Raw genomic sequence first — 14,533 nt, 5'->3', positions numbered from 1 at the left:
CTGATCAACTCTTGCATGTCTCCTTGTGCTACTGTTTTGGCTGCCTAGAACCTGGGAATATAAACGCAAGATGCATGCTGCAGTCAGGTGCAAACTTTTTTTGAGAGGGGGCCTCAAACAGGCATTATGCCCCCTATTTGCATAGAAGCAGCAAGGGTCCCAGGAGCTTAGACAGAATCCGGAAATGGCTAGCCAGGCACTTCTTGCATGAAATTAAGACGTTCATGCTACCCACCATATTGAGCTCTTAGGTGACTGCATACACTTGGAAATGAATACAGTACCATCGAATTACATGTCCCATATTTGGAGTTGGGGACCACGTGCAATGTGTCCAAGTTTGCAGATAAAGATGAATGGTAAAGCAAAAAGTGCAGAGGATACCGGAAGTCTGCAGAGGGATTTGGATAGGTTAAGTGAATGGGCTAGGGTCTGGCAGATGGAATACAATGTTGACAAATGTGAAGTTATCCATTTTGGTAGGAATAACAGCAAAAGGGATTATTATTTTAATAAAATATTAAAACATGCTGCTGTGCAGAGAGACCTGGGTGTCCTAGTTCACGAGTCGCAAAAAGTTGGTTTACAGGTGCAACAGTTGATTAAGAAGGCAAATGGAGTTTTGTCCTTCATCGCTAGAGGGATGGAGTTTAAGACTAGGGAGGTTATGCTGCAATTGTATAAGGTGTTAGTGAGGCCACACCTGGAGTATTGTGTTCAGGTTTGGTCTCCTTACTTGAGAAAGGACGTACTGGCGCTAGAGGGTGTGCAGCGGAGATTCACTTGGTTAATCCCAGATCTGAAGGGGTTGGATTACGAGGAGTGGTTGAGTAGACTGGGACTGTACTCATTGGAATTTAGAAGGATGTGGAGGGGGGGGGGTTATTGTATCGAAACATATAAAATTATGAAGGGAATAGATAGGATAGATGCTGGCAGGTTGTTTCCGCTGGCGGGTGAAAGCAGAACTAGGGGGCATAGCCTCAAAATAAGGGGAAGTAGATTTAGGACCGAGTTTAGGAGAAACTTCTTCACCCAAAGGGTTGTGAATCTGTGGAATTCCTTGCCCAGTGAAGCAGTTGAGGCTCCTTCATTAAATGTTTTTAAGATAAAGATAGATAGTTTTTTGATGAATAAAGGGATTAAGGGTTATGATGTTCGGGCCAGAAAGTGGAGTTGAGTCCACAAAAGATCAGCCATGATCTCATTGAATGGCAGAGCAGGCTGGAGGGGCCAGATGGCCTACTCCTGCTCCTAGTTCTTATATTCTTATGCTCGTCAATATTATTGTGACACATACACTGTGAGGAATTGGAACAGTTAGTTCTTAATCTATGGTTATAGAACAGGGAATAAAAGAGATTGATAGTGTGGGATAGGTGATTAGAAACAGGTTTTGTTCATCACAATGCCATAAGTTGAATTATTTTTAACATTTCATGCTCCATGTGTCATTGCATTTGCATCTTTGAAATACCAATAACTTTAAAATACCTGGAACCTGGAAAAATAATTTGGTTGGTCCACCATCAGAATTTCTCTCCCTTTCTCAGAAGAAATGAAATTAAATGAAAATTGCTTATTGTTACAAGTAGGCTTCAAATGAAGTTACTGTGAAAAGCCCCCAGTTGACACATTCCGGCACCTGTTCAGGGAGGCTGGTACAGGAATTGAACCGTGCTGCTGGCCTGCCTTGGTCTGCTTTAAAAGCCAGCTATTTAGCCCAGTGTGCTCAGAGATGGCATACTTTACCTGGCGATACCAGAGTTTGCTGCACTGAGATTGAGATCTCACTCACAAAGTTTAGAAATTTAATCTTGATTTTGAACATGTAGTGACAGCACTTGGATGTTCTTCAGACATAACAAAATCCATGAACAATGACACAATACAAGCACATGCTATAAGCCAGGCACTATTTATGCTGCAGGAATGGGTGTAATGGGTGTAATGCTATACTACAGGATCTGGCACATTGACTAAGATTCTCCCTAATGGAGCACACTCTTGCTTCAAGCCTTCATATAGTTTGCTGCTTTTTGGATAATATTGTGTTCTTTATGCACATGCCTATACAGCGAGAGGCTTTCTAAATCGGTGAACATCTAAAAAGAGGAAATTGGAAAATAATAATTAATTTTTCCTCAACAGGGGCAAAGGAGGCTCACATTTTATGCAACTGCAAAACAGGCTGTTCTATACACCAAAATGCTCCTGGTGACCGAGTGCCTTGGCCTTTGTATTGCTGAAAAGACAAATCCAACCTATAATGGCTAAGCATTCATTAAAAAACATATTGCTTTTGTTATCTGTCTGGACTTTCTTTCTTGTGAGTACACATTAGACCGATGAGCAGAGCCTGCTCCTTATCTCAGCATCAAAATGAGTTGATTACACGAGACAAGCGGAACTGATTAGTACATGTCACAGAAGGCAATACCTATTCACTTAGGCGAAGGAGTTTAATAGAACATTTAAAATATGTTCACTATGAAGTATAAACGCACAAAGGATAGATTGTGTATTTTGATTATGGCTACTAGTATCCGGTCTTAAAATTCAGTCTTCAGTAAACTATAAGATTAGCTTTAATGATAGCTCAACTTGTAAAAGGTGATGAGTAACTGCTCAATATAAATGCATCAACATCACAGGTTTGAACCCCGTTCTGTGTTGAGTCAACTGGTTTCATCCAAGGGATTACACATGGATTTAGGAAATGGATGTCAGGGAGAGGAAAATCAACTTAACTTCATAACTTCCAATTATTATCCAGTGATCCCTGCTGCAACCGGTGTGCGGATGTTAGATGAGGTCAGCAATGAACTAATGTGATATCTGCCACAGTTAAATAGTCTGCGAAAGATTGTCTTATCTCGCTGGCATCCTCATAGGTGAGGGGGGAATGTGGCTCTGAAGGAACCATAACCCAGTAAGGAGTCAAGCCTTGGGCAGGGGAGGAGAGGAAATAAATTGGTGGAAAAAAAGCAGGGAAAATACAAGTGATGACCTTCTCAAAACCACAGTGGGAAAAATATGGATAACTGGTCTTATTGTCCTCTGTCGTTTAAAAAAAATTGCATGCATCCATCATACATCCATGAAAAAAATTATGTTCTAGCAACACCAATCCGATTTGTGACATTTACCACTTTTACTAGAAATGATCCCCGAATAGAATTCCAAACACAGGATCTCTTAGTCAGAGAGGAACTAGACTGGCTGAAAGCCACTTTATATCCAACAAAGCAACTAAATCAAAGACACGGTTTGGCCAGTATTGTAGAAGCAGAATCTGGGTTTTCTGACTATAAATTCTATAGATTCTAATCCCAGTTTGAAATGGCAATCAGGGTAGTTTGCTTCACTGGCCAAGTTCTGTCCTGCAGCACTAGGTGGAACACTACATACGAGTAGATACCAATCTTTGAGGAAAGAAAAAAACTACTACCATAATTTGTCTTGGCCTGAAAGGAAGTTGTCTCCTTTAACCTATCATAGAGTTGTATCAACAGTAGCTGTGGAGAGATGAAGAGATGCACGGCCCGTATTGTTTCAGACTTGACAAGTCAAAGAGGAACTATACTGGGAACCAAGGTGGAGGAAGCAAGATTACAACAATAACTTTTATTTTCATAACACCTTTAATAGATAATCATACATTTTTTTTAAAAGTAAAGGGATAAGTGAATGGAAAGTATTATATGATTGAAAACTTTATTGGGAAGGTGAGAAGTGTCAAGAAGATCTTTTTAAAGGTTGGTAATTAGAAGAGGCAAAGAGGTTTAGGGGAGAAAATGCAATGAGCAGCTCGAGGCCAGCTGAAGGCTCTGTTACTCTCACTCTGTTACCAATGGTGGGGTGAAGAAAGTAGGAATGCTTGAATTGGAGTAGAAAGTGTACTGGAGAGGTCATGAGCTGGAGGAGGCTGGGTGAAGCCACAGAGGGCTTTAAAGACCCACCCAACGCATGTCAAACAGGGGTGTGAAATGCAAGCAGCGTTTAATTTGGCAGAGAATACAGGCAGCTTTTGACACAAACAGAAAGTTCTGCAAGGCAAAACATATGGAAAACATACATTAGGAAGACCCAAGATGGCATGGATAATATCAGCAGACTGGCCTCTCTATGGGACAGGCAGAGAGGGCAGTAGAGAATAGAAATTGTTAGTGTGGCCAACCCTCAGAACGAGGATGAAAGATGAGACAAGACAGGCAGCTAACATTTAGATAGGTTGGAATTTATGGAGCATGTAGGATTGGAGGCTAGAAAAGGAGAGAATTTGAGAAAATTAGTCTACAAATGACAGAAGTATTTTTTAAAACATTTTGTTCTCAGAATGTGAGCCACTCTGGCAAGACTGAATTTATTTCCTATTCCTAATTTCTCTTACAAAGTGGTGGGACCTCTCTTTAAACAATTTTATAGATGACTTTCCAGGGGTAGGAAGAAAATCCATTGTTGGAGATTAGCTGCTTGTGCTGGGGGTAGAACCATGGAACTGGATGGTGGATAAAGTAATGGAGGAGAACAGTATAGTTCTCCATTTTAAGTGATGTGGAAAGGACAAAGGGGTATACACATCATTGTGATAGTCACAAATGGTGTAATACCCGAGTATGTGAGAAGGACTTAAGCCTTTCAAATGGTGTGCTTGAGAAATATTAATCTGGAATCGTGTGATGGTGGCATTTTTGAGGAATTGAGAGAAAATAGAAGTTAAGGATATATTGGTAGTTGAAGAGGCTAGATGGGTTAAATATGGGCTTTTTTGAGGTGTAGTTCCTATCTTAAAGTCAGATAACAACTCTGTTCCATATTACTCTGCAGTTTCTTTCTAATCACCATCTTACTCTTCCCAAGCTGATCTCTTCTACAGAGTCCAAGTTCCACTCTCTTCCCAGTCAAGTCCTGGTGTTAAATTACCTTTAGTTGGTTCTCTTTGCTCCTTCCTTCCATTATTTAAAAGCTTTGTTATATGTCACCATCTCATGCTCCACAGCTTCTTTCCTCATCCCTCCTGCTTCATTCCCTGTGCGGAGTGGCTCTTCATATTCAGCGGCGATTTAAACCTCCATCTAAAATCTTCTGGTTGTGTCGCCTCGGATTTCTCAGGCTAGACATTTGTTTTTGGGTTGTAACCCTGACATCAGGTGAATTTCTGGGCCTCCACTCAATGTCACTCTGGTGTCAGACACCCAACATGATTTTTGTAGGGATAGCCAACCAGTGGCCACGGAACACTGTCCAATTAAGGATCCAATGTCACATGCAGCTAAAGAGAGATGGTGCCTCAAAGTGCAAACCAGTGGGTGAAGCTGTGGCCTGATGGCCATGGCAGTTGTAGTGATGTCCCTCGCAGGATAGCGTGCTTTCCCCCTATAACACCACACCCCAATCCCCTGACCTCATTCTGCTGCCAGGAATCCGCCTCCATCTCCTAGCTGCGTTTCAGCCTCAGTGAAGGGCTCGCAAACTGACCAAATTACAGTCAGCTTCTGCTGAATGACCTTAATAGGCCATATAGTTCTCTAATACGTTAACTACCACATGTGGGCAGGTAGCCCTCACACTTCCAAATCACTGTGCTCGGTTAGAACCCTCAGCAGAGAGAATGAAGGGAAGACAAAGAAAGATGGTGAAGAAGTTAATGTGGAGCAAGAGAAGATTACACATAACATAACCTTTACGTAAAAATAATGAGGAATGAAGAGCGGAGTTGCTCCAGGAATACCGTTAAATGTACAATTTTAATGCAAGGCTCTTAAGTAAAGTTTTTTGCAAGATATCTAAAGGAAGTTGCAATGCAATTACAACATTTTGAGTATTAATCAACTGTCACAACAAAACAACATTTAAATACTTTCAATTCATCACTTGTGGTGATTGTGGATAAAAACCATAGATCAATCTTCTATTTTAAATGGGTTTTTTAAAGCATATATAGCCAGCCTCCAGCTCAGTTATTTAAGTGCATTATCCAATCTAAATTAGCCACGCTGACCACCGATTTAGTATTGAACAAATTGGCAGTGGCGCAAAAATCTCTCTTGGGGATCAGAGTGATTTAAAAAAATAGGTAACCATGAAATAAAAGTGGGCCAGGCCATTACCTGAACACCAATTCTAAAAAAAAAAGTTTACGAGTGGCAAAGTCATGGACATAACGTTGCACCATAAAGGGCTCCTTGGTGTATCTGGCAGTAACTTCAGTGCGCATTGGGAGAGCGCGATCAGTGGAAAGGAGCACTTTTCCACTTCAGGCACAAGTATCAAATCAAGCACTCCCAGGTCAGGTGTAGATTAAAGGGGCGCGATTCTCCGCTGCCCACGACGGGTCGGAGAATAGCGGGAGGGCCTTCCTGCCAATTTTCACCACCTCCCACTATTCTCCCCCTCCTCCGGCCGCCCCCCGACACGAATCGCTGCTCGCCGTTTTTTACGGCAAACAGCGATTCTCCGCAGGCCGATGGGCCGAATACCACGGAGTTTACGGCCGTTTTCACGGCTGCGATCACACCTGCTTTCAGCGTTCGTGAAAACGGCCGCAAAGTGCCCGTCCCGGACAACCATGGCACCGACTGGCACGGCCGCACCACGGCCGTGCCAAGAGTGGCATGGGCCTGCGATCGGTGGGCACCGATCGCGGGCAGTGGGTCCGATACCCGCGCACTATTTGTTCTGCCGCCGCCTCGCAGGATCAGTCCGCGGGGCGGCTGAGGGGCATGACGGCCCGCGCATGCGCGGGTTTGACGCGTCTGCGTGGTGACGTCATCCGTGCATGCGCGGGTTGGAGCCGTCCAACCCGCGCATGCCGGCTGATGTCATCGTGCGCGTCAGCCGGCGTGATGCTTGGCGCGCGGACTTAGCGACGGTCGCTAAGCCCGCGATGCCGTGCTTCACGGGGCCCCGCTGCTAGCCCCGCCCGGGGGGGGGGGGGGGGAAGAATCGGGTCCCGGGAGGGGGCGCGGAGGCTGCCGTGAAACATGGCCAGTTTCACGGCAGCCTTTACAACTCGCCGCATTTGCACAGAATCGCGCCCAAGGTTTCTATTCTCTGCAACAATAAACCTTCATTCCAAGCTGAAAAGAGCACTCGCAACTCCACAACCATGAATTTATTTATTTCTCAGAAGAGCCACCTTTATCTTAACTGTTAACTTTGGCTATGAATACCGATTTATGCCAAATTACAAGTAGTTTTGTACTGCTGACTCACAGACACGTGTAATTGGGTTGATGCTGCCAAAATTAATTTTAGATAATGGCAAAAAAGGAGGCCATCTTTCCAAATAAAACATAGGCAACCCTCTTACTAACTTGTTACCCTGGGACAATGTTAAAAAATATATATGAAGCTGCATTAAACTCCTTGTGAAGCAGTGTGATGAAGCTGGACATTTTGATAAGTATAGGAATAAAGTTAAATAGTGAACTTTAATATCTAATGTAACAAATGCAGATTCTTTCTTAAATCATATTAGCCTATTTTAAATTCATTCAAAATGGGAGTAAAAGCAGCCAATAAGGTAAAGACGGCAAAGTTGGCACAGTGGTTAGCACTGCTGTCTCACAGCTCCAGTGACCTGGGTTCAATTCCGACCTTGGATGACTGTCTCTGTGGAGTTTGCACTTTCTCCCCATGTCTGCATGGGTTTCGTCCGGGTGCTCTGGTTTCCTTCCACAGACCAAAGATGTGCAGCTTAGATGGATTGGCCATGCTAAATTGCCCCTTAGTTTCCAAAAAGTTAGATGGCATTACTGGGTTATGGGGATAGGGTGGAAGCGTGGGCTTAAGTATGGTGCTCTTTCCAAGGGCTGTTGCAGACTCAATGGGCCAAATGGCCTCCTTCTGCACTGTAAATTCTATGATTCTATGGGCGTGATCCTCCCAAAATGTTTCTAAGTTAATTTGTGGCGGGTTTTTCAGGGAGTTTCTCTGCTGGCGAGTTCCCCACCGCCATTCAATGACACGGTGTCACTTTTTGGGGCCCTGGAGAGTTTCTCACCGGTTTCTCCCACACTTAGACTTTTTATTAGCACTAGGGAGCTGAAGTCAGAGATCAGGCCGCCATTTTGAAAGGGTGCACCGATTTCAAGTGAGCTTCACCCCCCCACCCATGGGCAATATCACCCCCCACACACATGGGCACTACCCCCCCTCCCCCTTCAAAGTGAGGTCACCCTGCTATGAGGTCCCTGGGGGTCCCCTTCTTTAGGCCCTCCCAAGCCCCTTTACAACAACCCCTCCACTCCAGGACTCCCATCCATCACCCCTCAACCTCACAGAAGCCCCTACTTCCTGGTCCTGCACTCTCCCACCCTTCAAACTCCCCCTCCACCCTCATTACATAGGCATGGCCCCCCTTGGCAGTGCCACCTTGGCACTTAGGCATTCTTGCACGGCCACCCTGCCATGCAGTCAGTGCTCCTGCTAGTAGTGCCAGGGTGGCAGTGTCAAGGTGCCTGCAATACAGGGAGGGGGTCAGGGGGCCACTCTGCACTTATCCTGACCACCCTGGGGCCTCCAGTGGCCCGGGAGACTCCTGGGTGTCATTCTGCCTGGTCCACGTTTGTGTGGATCAGCACTAATCGGCGTTTGGCTGCAGCCTCCCTGGGGATGCTGAAGAATCAAGGGAGGCCAGTGGATCCCATTTGGAGTGAGGTTTCAACTACGTCATCTCGAGGGACTGCGGAGAATCTCGGGAGGCACAGAGCCTGTCGGGAGGCTCCCTGCAAGCCTCTCCTGGCATTCGCCGGCCGCGTAGCACTCAAGCGAGAGCACAACTCGATCGGAGAATCGCACCCAATGATTCTAAAACATTCAACACCATGATTAGGAATTTCCTCCACAAGCAACCTCCAATGTGTTTGAATGCAGCTCAAGTTTGAATCTATCGTGAGCCATTAGGGGAATTTATGTATTTATTATTTAAACAAGACAATGAAGGGGTAACTTTCTAACTTTGCATCCTTGATAATAAATGAACTATCAAAAGTTCTGGTGTATGTCATGCATAATTTGTTAACTATAAAAATAGTTAAGAAATCATTTGCCTTGAGCAGTATAAATTCTGATACGCACTTCTGGCGAACGAGGCATACTTCTGGGAATCGGAAGTTGGAAAATTATTCCTACAACCTAAATCTTACGAAAATTATGTTGCTGCAGTATTTGTAATTAGCTGTTTTGAAAGTGTGACATCATTGTCTATCTGGTTCATTGTTTGTATGGGTGTAAAAGATCTCCTGACACCGTTAAAATAAAGAACATGGAATTATCCCAACGTCAGAACCAACATTTTTCCCTCAACCAAAATCAATCAGAAAACTAATTCGCTCAACATTCAACTCATTGATGTTTCTGGGCTGGAACAGGTGCCATGTTTACTGATGTAACATTACAGAGTCATTACATTTTTAAGATAATTAGTTGTGAAGGAATTTGAGATAAGGTGCTATATAAATGTAATTATCATCCATTATTAAAACAAAAGTCAGTTTAAAATGTGTAGTCCACCTGAAATTAATGTGTCACATTTCCAAAGAGTGAGACTTGGCAGTTCTGTAGCACCTGCCCACCCTCTGACTCAGTGACAACCCTTCCATGAGTCATTGCAACAGTTGCCCCAGATATTTTACCTAAGAAATCCTAATTCAAAGGAATTAATTCTTCCCATAGGTGTACCATTTGCTTATGTACTGGACTCCCTATAATTGTTGTTTATCGATTAGCAGGACGCAATGAAAATTAAAATTAGTGAACGGAACTATTTGTAGGTGTACAATCTTTTTAGGTCTTCCCTGGTCCTCAAAAAAAACCACTATTCCCTCCATCGTAAGTTCCAGTTTTGATTCAAATGTTAAATTCAAAGACCTTTGCAGTTCGATTGAAAAGTGGATACTTCAACATCTTTATAACACACTCTACAAAATATTGACAGAAAAAAATGAGTCCACACAATAGGACTCTGCTCATAAAATACTTATTTTAAATAGGCCCCAAAACAGGAGATTGTAATGTCTGGGTGACATATGTTGGTAGCAGCGGGTAAGAGAGGAGTATACAAATGACAAACAGGCTTTTCCTCTGAACAATGTTCCAAGGAGATTCCCAAAGGAAAAGTAGTCCAAAAGGTTTAACTTCACGGATAAACACCAGTGCTTTGATTCAGATGTGTATGATGATCATAGGAGGCAATTTGGTGAAATATTCTGATTGGCAAAGTGTACAGAAAAACTGAGTTATTGGATGATTATTCTGTATCAATATACCACAGTGGAATACACAAGAAGTTACAACAAGGAAATAAACCCTTTGGCTCTAAAATTTCATATTGGTGCTTACCCTGAATGGGATTTAAAAGTTCTAATTTTATTTAACTGCCCTGTTCCCATACTCCTTTTAGTCTAATCTTGGATATTGACATGAGTTTTTGCCTCAAGCATTGACACCAGAAGGAAATTCCAGAGCCTCATGGGTCTTTGTGTGAGGATCCGTCTCCTCTGTCCTCTGATCCAAATCTCTTCTTGTGTCTATGACCCCTCAATTACTGGGAACAGTCTGCTTCAAGTATTTCCTCCCACCCTTTCATAATTTTAAACACTTCTATAATATCACCCTGCAATCAGTTGCTCAAGAACAAAAATACTCAGCTCTTCAAATGTCTGGCACTAACAATGAAGCATATTAAAATTACAGCCATTAAACTATAAAGAGAAGAACTATGGTCATTGGCAAGCATTCACTTTCATCATTGATCAGCTTTTCATGGACAGAGATTAATACATAGCAACCCAAGTTGTGAAGTTGCTCATATAGCACTAAACAGGATTGCATCATCCTTGCTCATGTCCAAAGATGTGTCTACAGAGGAGATGCTCGCCCGCCTGCACTTTAATGTGTTGAATTGATACTTTCTACCACATTTCCCAGGCAGGGATTTAATGTGTAAATACATAGGGGAAGTCCCATAGTGAGTGCGTTTAGCCGTGTGTTTCCCGGCACTCACAGCACCAAGAAACACATGGCTGTACAATGCCACTCACAATAAATAAGCGGTGGTAATCTCCGAGCCTCCGCGCCAAAATCGTGCTTGGCGCAGGGGCAGAGAATGGGTTTGCAGACCCGCGATCGGCTCCGATGCCGGGACACGATTCTTTAGTGACCTGAGAATCGGCGCCAGTCGCGCGTGGTCGACGCGGCGATGGTCAGGTGTCGTTGAAAGAGGAACTTGGGGGGAGGGAGGGGGGTTGCTCAGGATCACTTTGGGGGGCTGCACAATCGGGACGATGCGCGTTTCCCGTGGAGAACCCTTGTCAAACATGAGTCATGTTTTATAGTCTTGTGTTTCTTGGCACTGTGTGCGCTGGGAAACACACGGCTAAACACGCTCGCTCTGGGACTTTGTTCCCATTTAGTTAAATTGCACCCCATGAATTGGATTTGTTTTGAATTTGAATTAATTTCTGGAGCAAGCCAGGAGATCGACTAAGGGCTTTACCCTGTCCACTATGCGCATTGGTATTGTAACTTAAAGAATGGAATAAAAATTATTTTTAAAAAGGATATGCCTTTCCCCAAAATAGAATGACAAGGAAAATGTAAGAAAAGTAATGTGCATGCGTGTACATGAACACAAAGAAAAGGAGTTGGTGGTAGTTTGGGAGGATGGGAAATATTGGGTGTAATTTTCTGAAAAAATGGCAAAGTGTCAAGTTGTGACTGAAAACTGCTGCGCTTCTCCCCAGAAACACAGCCAGGTTTTCTGACCAGATGTTTTAGCTTTTTGCTAGAGGGGTAAAAAAAAAACAAAATCAGTGGGCGTGTTTAGCACCGTCACTCTGGTGGTGCAGAGCTTCATAAAGCCAGAAAGTCTGCCTCCGCAGAGATCAGGGCACTATCTTTAAAGGGTGTCGCAATCTGCGCTAAATATATACTCCCCCACCCCCCTCACCTCCCCACAGCCATGGAGGACCCACCCACCTCAAGCTTCAGGGCTGCCCCCCTATCATGGAAGTATCGAGGGACACTCTCACCTCCCCAACCATGTGTTCTTGGTCATGCACCCCTATTTTCGCCCCCCAAACCATAACTACACCAGGGGAAGCTGCCTTCCCCTACTGCCCCCTCCCCCCCGCACTGCCAGGAGGCAAAGCCAGGGGCAATGCACACAGCCCTCAACCCGAAGGCCTGCAGACACCTCTGCACTCCTGGTGTGGTCATCATGACTGGCTTTCCATTTCGAAAACCAGTAGTGAATCGCACCGGCATGAGGGAGGGATTGGGGGGTCATCACTCAGGGCTGGAAGGTATGGCGTAAAGCTGTTTAATTATAATTAAATTAATGAGAATCAGGCTAATGCCCCTTTTGGGTGTGAACCTGATCACATCACCAATGGGGGCAAGGGAGATGATCGTATTCAGAGATCTCATCGGCGCAAATCCTGTTACGGTCTTCTCATGCGAGTTAGCGGCCATAACGGGATTTGTGTGCATGTCGAACAGATGCGAAAATTGCACCCATGGTGTGGGAGTGTTTTGGCCCTGTTGTTTCCCGATCTCAGGAGTGAGTGACTGTTGTTTTGAAGGTATCACTGTACATTGATGCTAAAGCAACATTTTGTATCTATTTGTCTATGTTTAAATAGAGTATATGCTTTATATCTTATGTGAACCCATGTTAGCTTCTTTAATATGCAGCTAATAAATCTGAAGATATATTTTGTTTTCATATCTGTGCTTCAAGTTCTGTTTCATCACTGCACATCTCTTTTCATAACATCTGTTAGTCATTAGTCAGGGATAGAGTTTTCCAAACAAATTCCTTCTCCATTTAAAAAAAAATGTAATTCTAACCTACAGTTCTAGTTCTACTGAACTAACTGACTTCACTTCGAAGAATGAAAAGCACTATGAATGTCAAAATTTAACAGGCTTGTCCCCACTGCAAAAGCAGCACCAGGTCACTGATGAATTCAGAGTGAGCCAAATTTAATTTTTCTTAGATGTAACATCAGATTTACGGCTGATCAAATGAATTTCTTCAAATCATTTAGGCAAAAACCAGAACCACGTTTAAAATTTTCTAAAACAGGTTTCGTAACCCAATACACAATAACATTCTGGAGCGCCAAACTCATTGTGCCCTCAAGTGTGGAGCGAGTTAAGAACATTTTAAAAAAAAATATTTTTTTTTTTAATCCCCCAGGGATAAACATTTATCCTTTAAGACATAGGGATAAAGATTTTAATGGCATCTTGCTTTTAGGATTCAAAATAAATAAGGCAAAGATGAATTCCCATCTTCTTAGAACTAAATTACTGAGATTAAAAATATGTAAACACAAAATGATGTATTCCATTTGCATATTACATTTCACCCTTAAAAGTTGATATGGAAGATTAAGAGACAGCATTTAATCCTCACTATCCTAATCCCTAAAATTAGAAAGACAGACATAAATGCATGTCTGCTGCAGTAAATTACCTTGAAATAAAGCAAATTCAGGATGAAAAGAGAAGCATATTTATATTACAGCGATTTAAAAATCTGTTGCCTAAACACATTTTCGTCCAACATTAACTGTGGCCAAAAAGTCAGTTTCTTCGACAAATAAGCAGCTATACTTTCAAACATTCCCAAGCCTAGAATAACGCCAATATTCTTGAATCTGTTCATGTATGTGATCGGAAAACTCAATAATCTGGAGCTGATTTCCCCCAGTCATTTGCCCCATCCCTCCCCACTTCTGCTCGAATTGGCAAGATGATTTCCAATAAGATTCCAATAGGATATTACATTATCCTACTTCGGAAAATTTAGTATGGAAGTGGTCTGGGTTTCTGCGTCATAAATTAATAGTCGAGTAATTTAACAGACTATTTCTATACAGTTTATAATGATGAGCAAAACGTAGAGCGAGAAAGTGTTTGAAAAGCCTGTACTCAATCCTTATTGATAACTATAGCTGACCTCTCAAATGGTCTTTAGAAAGTGAGAGGTGACTGGATAAAAAAAAAAATTTGCAACTCCTCTACATATTTTTATTCTCCTACAACTTCTGCAATTACCAAAAGTTTCTTATTTAACGTTCAACAGAAAAAAAGCACCAATATAACCATTCACTAATTTGGCTTTATGTTGCTTGTCTCGCTCAAAATAGCAAGACACAAAAATGTTTTGTTGATTCAAAGCTTTTGGAGAAAAAAAATTTAACAGAATATAAGAGTATATTATGTTTATTTTTACAGAGTATTATCAAGATCTCAACAACAACGATTATCTATAGTTTTAAAGCAATAAGATCTTCATTGCATATTTTTTCTTAAAGAAACACCTCTTAAATGTCAACAGTAACCCCATACATATTGAAAGGACACAACAGTTCTTAAGCAATTCCAGTCAAACCTAGTCATGCAGTCTCACATATGCAATTATAAAAGCAGTCTAATGAAGGCTGCACAAATTGCAATTAATTTTCATTTTAAAGATATCATTCCAGACTAATCAACTGCCTATCAAATGTCCATG

General features: G+C 42.6%; 1 protein-coding gene across 4 annotated transcripts in view; it reads right to left on the bottom strand.

Moving 5' to 3' along the window:
• zfhx4 (zinc finger homeobox 4) overlaps positions 1–14,533 on the bottom strand; it is a 288,475-nt gene that overhangs the window by 202,449 nt on the left and 71,493 nt on the right. The gene's annotated exons all lie outside the window — the stretch shown is intronic.

The sequence above is a fragment of the Scyliorhinus canicula genome, chromosome 10, assembly GCF_902713615.1.
Source record: "Scyliorhinus canicula chromosome 10, sScyCan1.1, whole genome shotgun sequence".
Taxonomy (NCBI): domain Eukaryota; kingdom Metazoa; phylum Chordata; class Chondrichthyes; order Carcharhiniformes; family Scyliorhinidae; genus Scyliorhinus; species Scyliorhinus canicula.
This window is presented reverse-complemented; position numbering and strand designations above follow the sequence as displayed.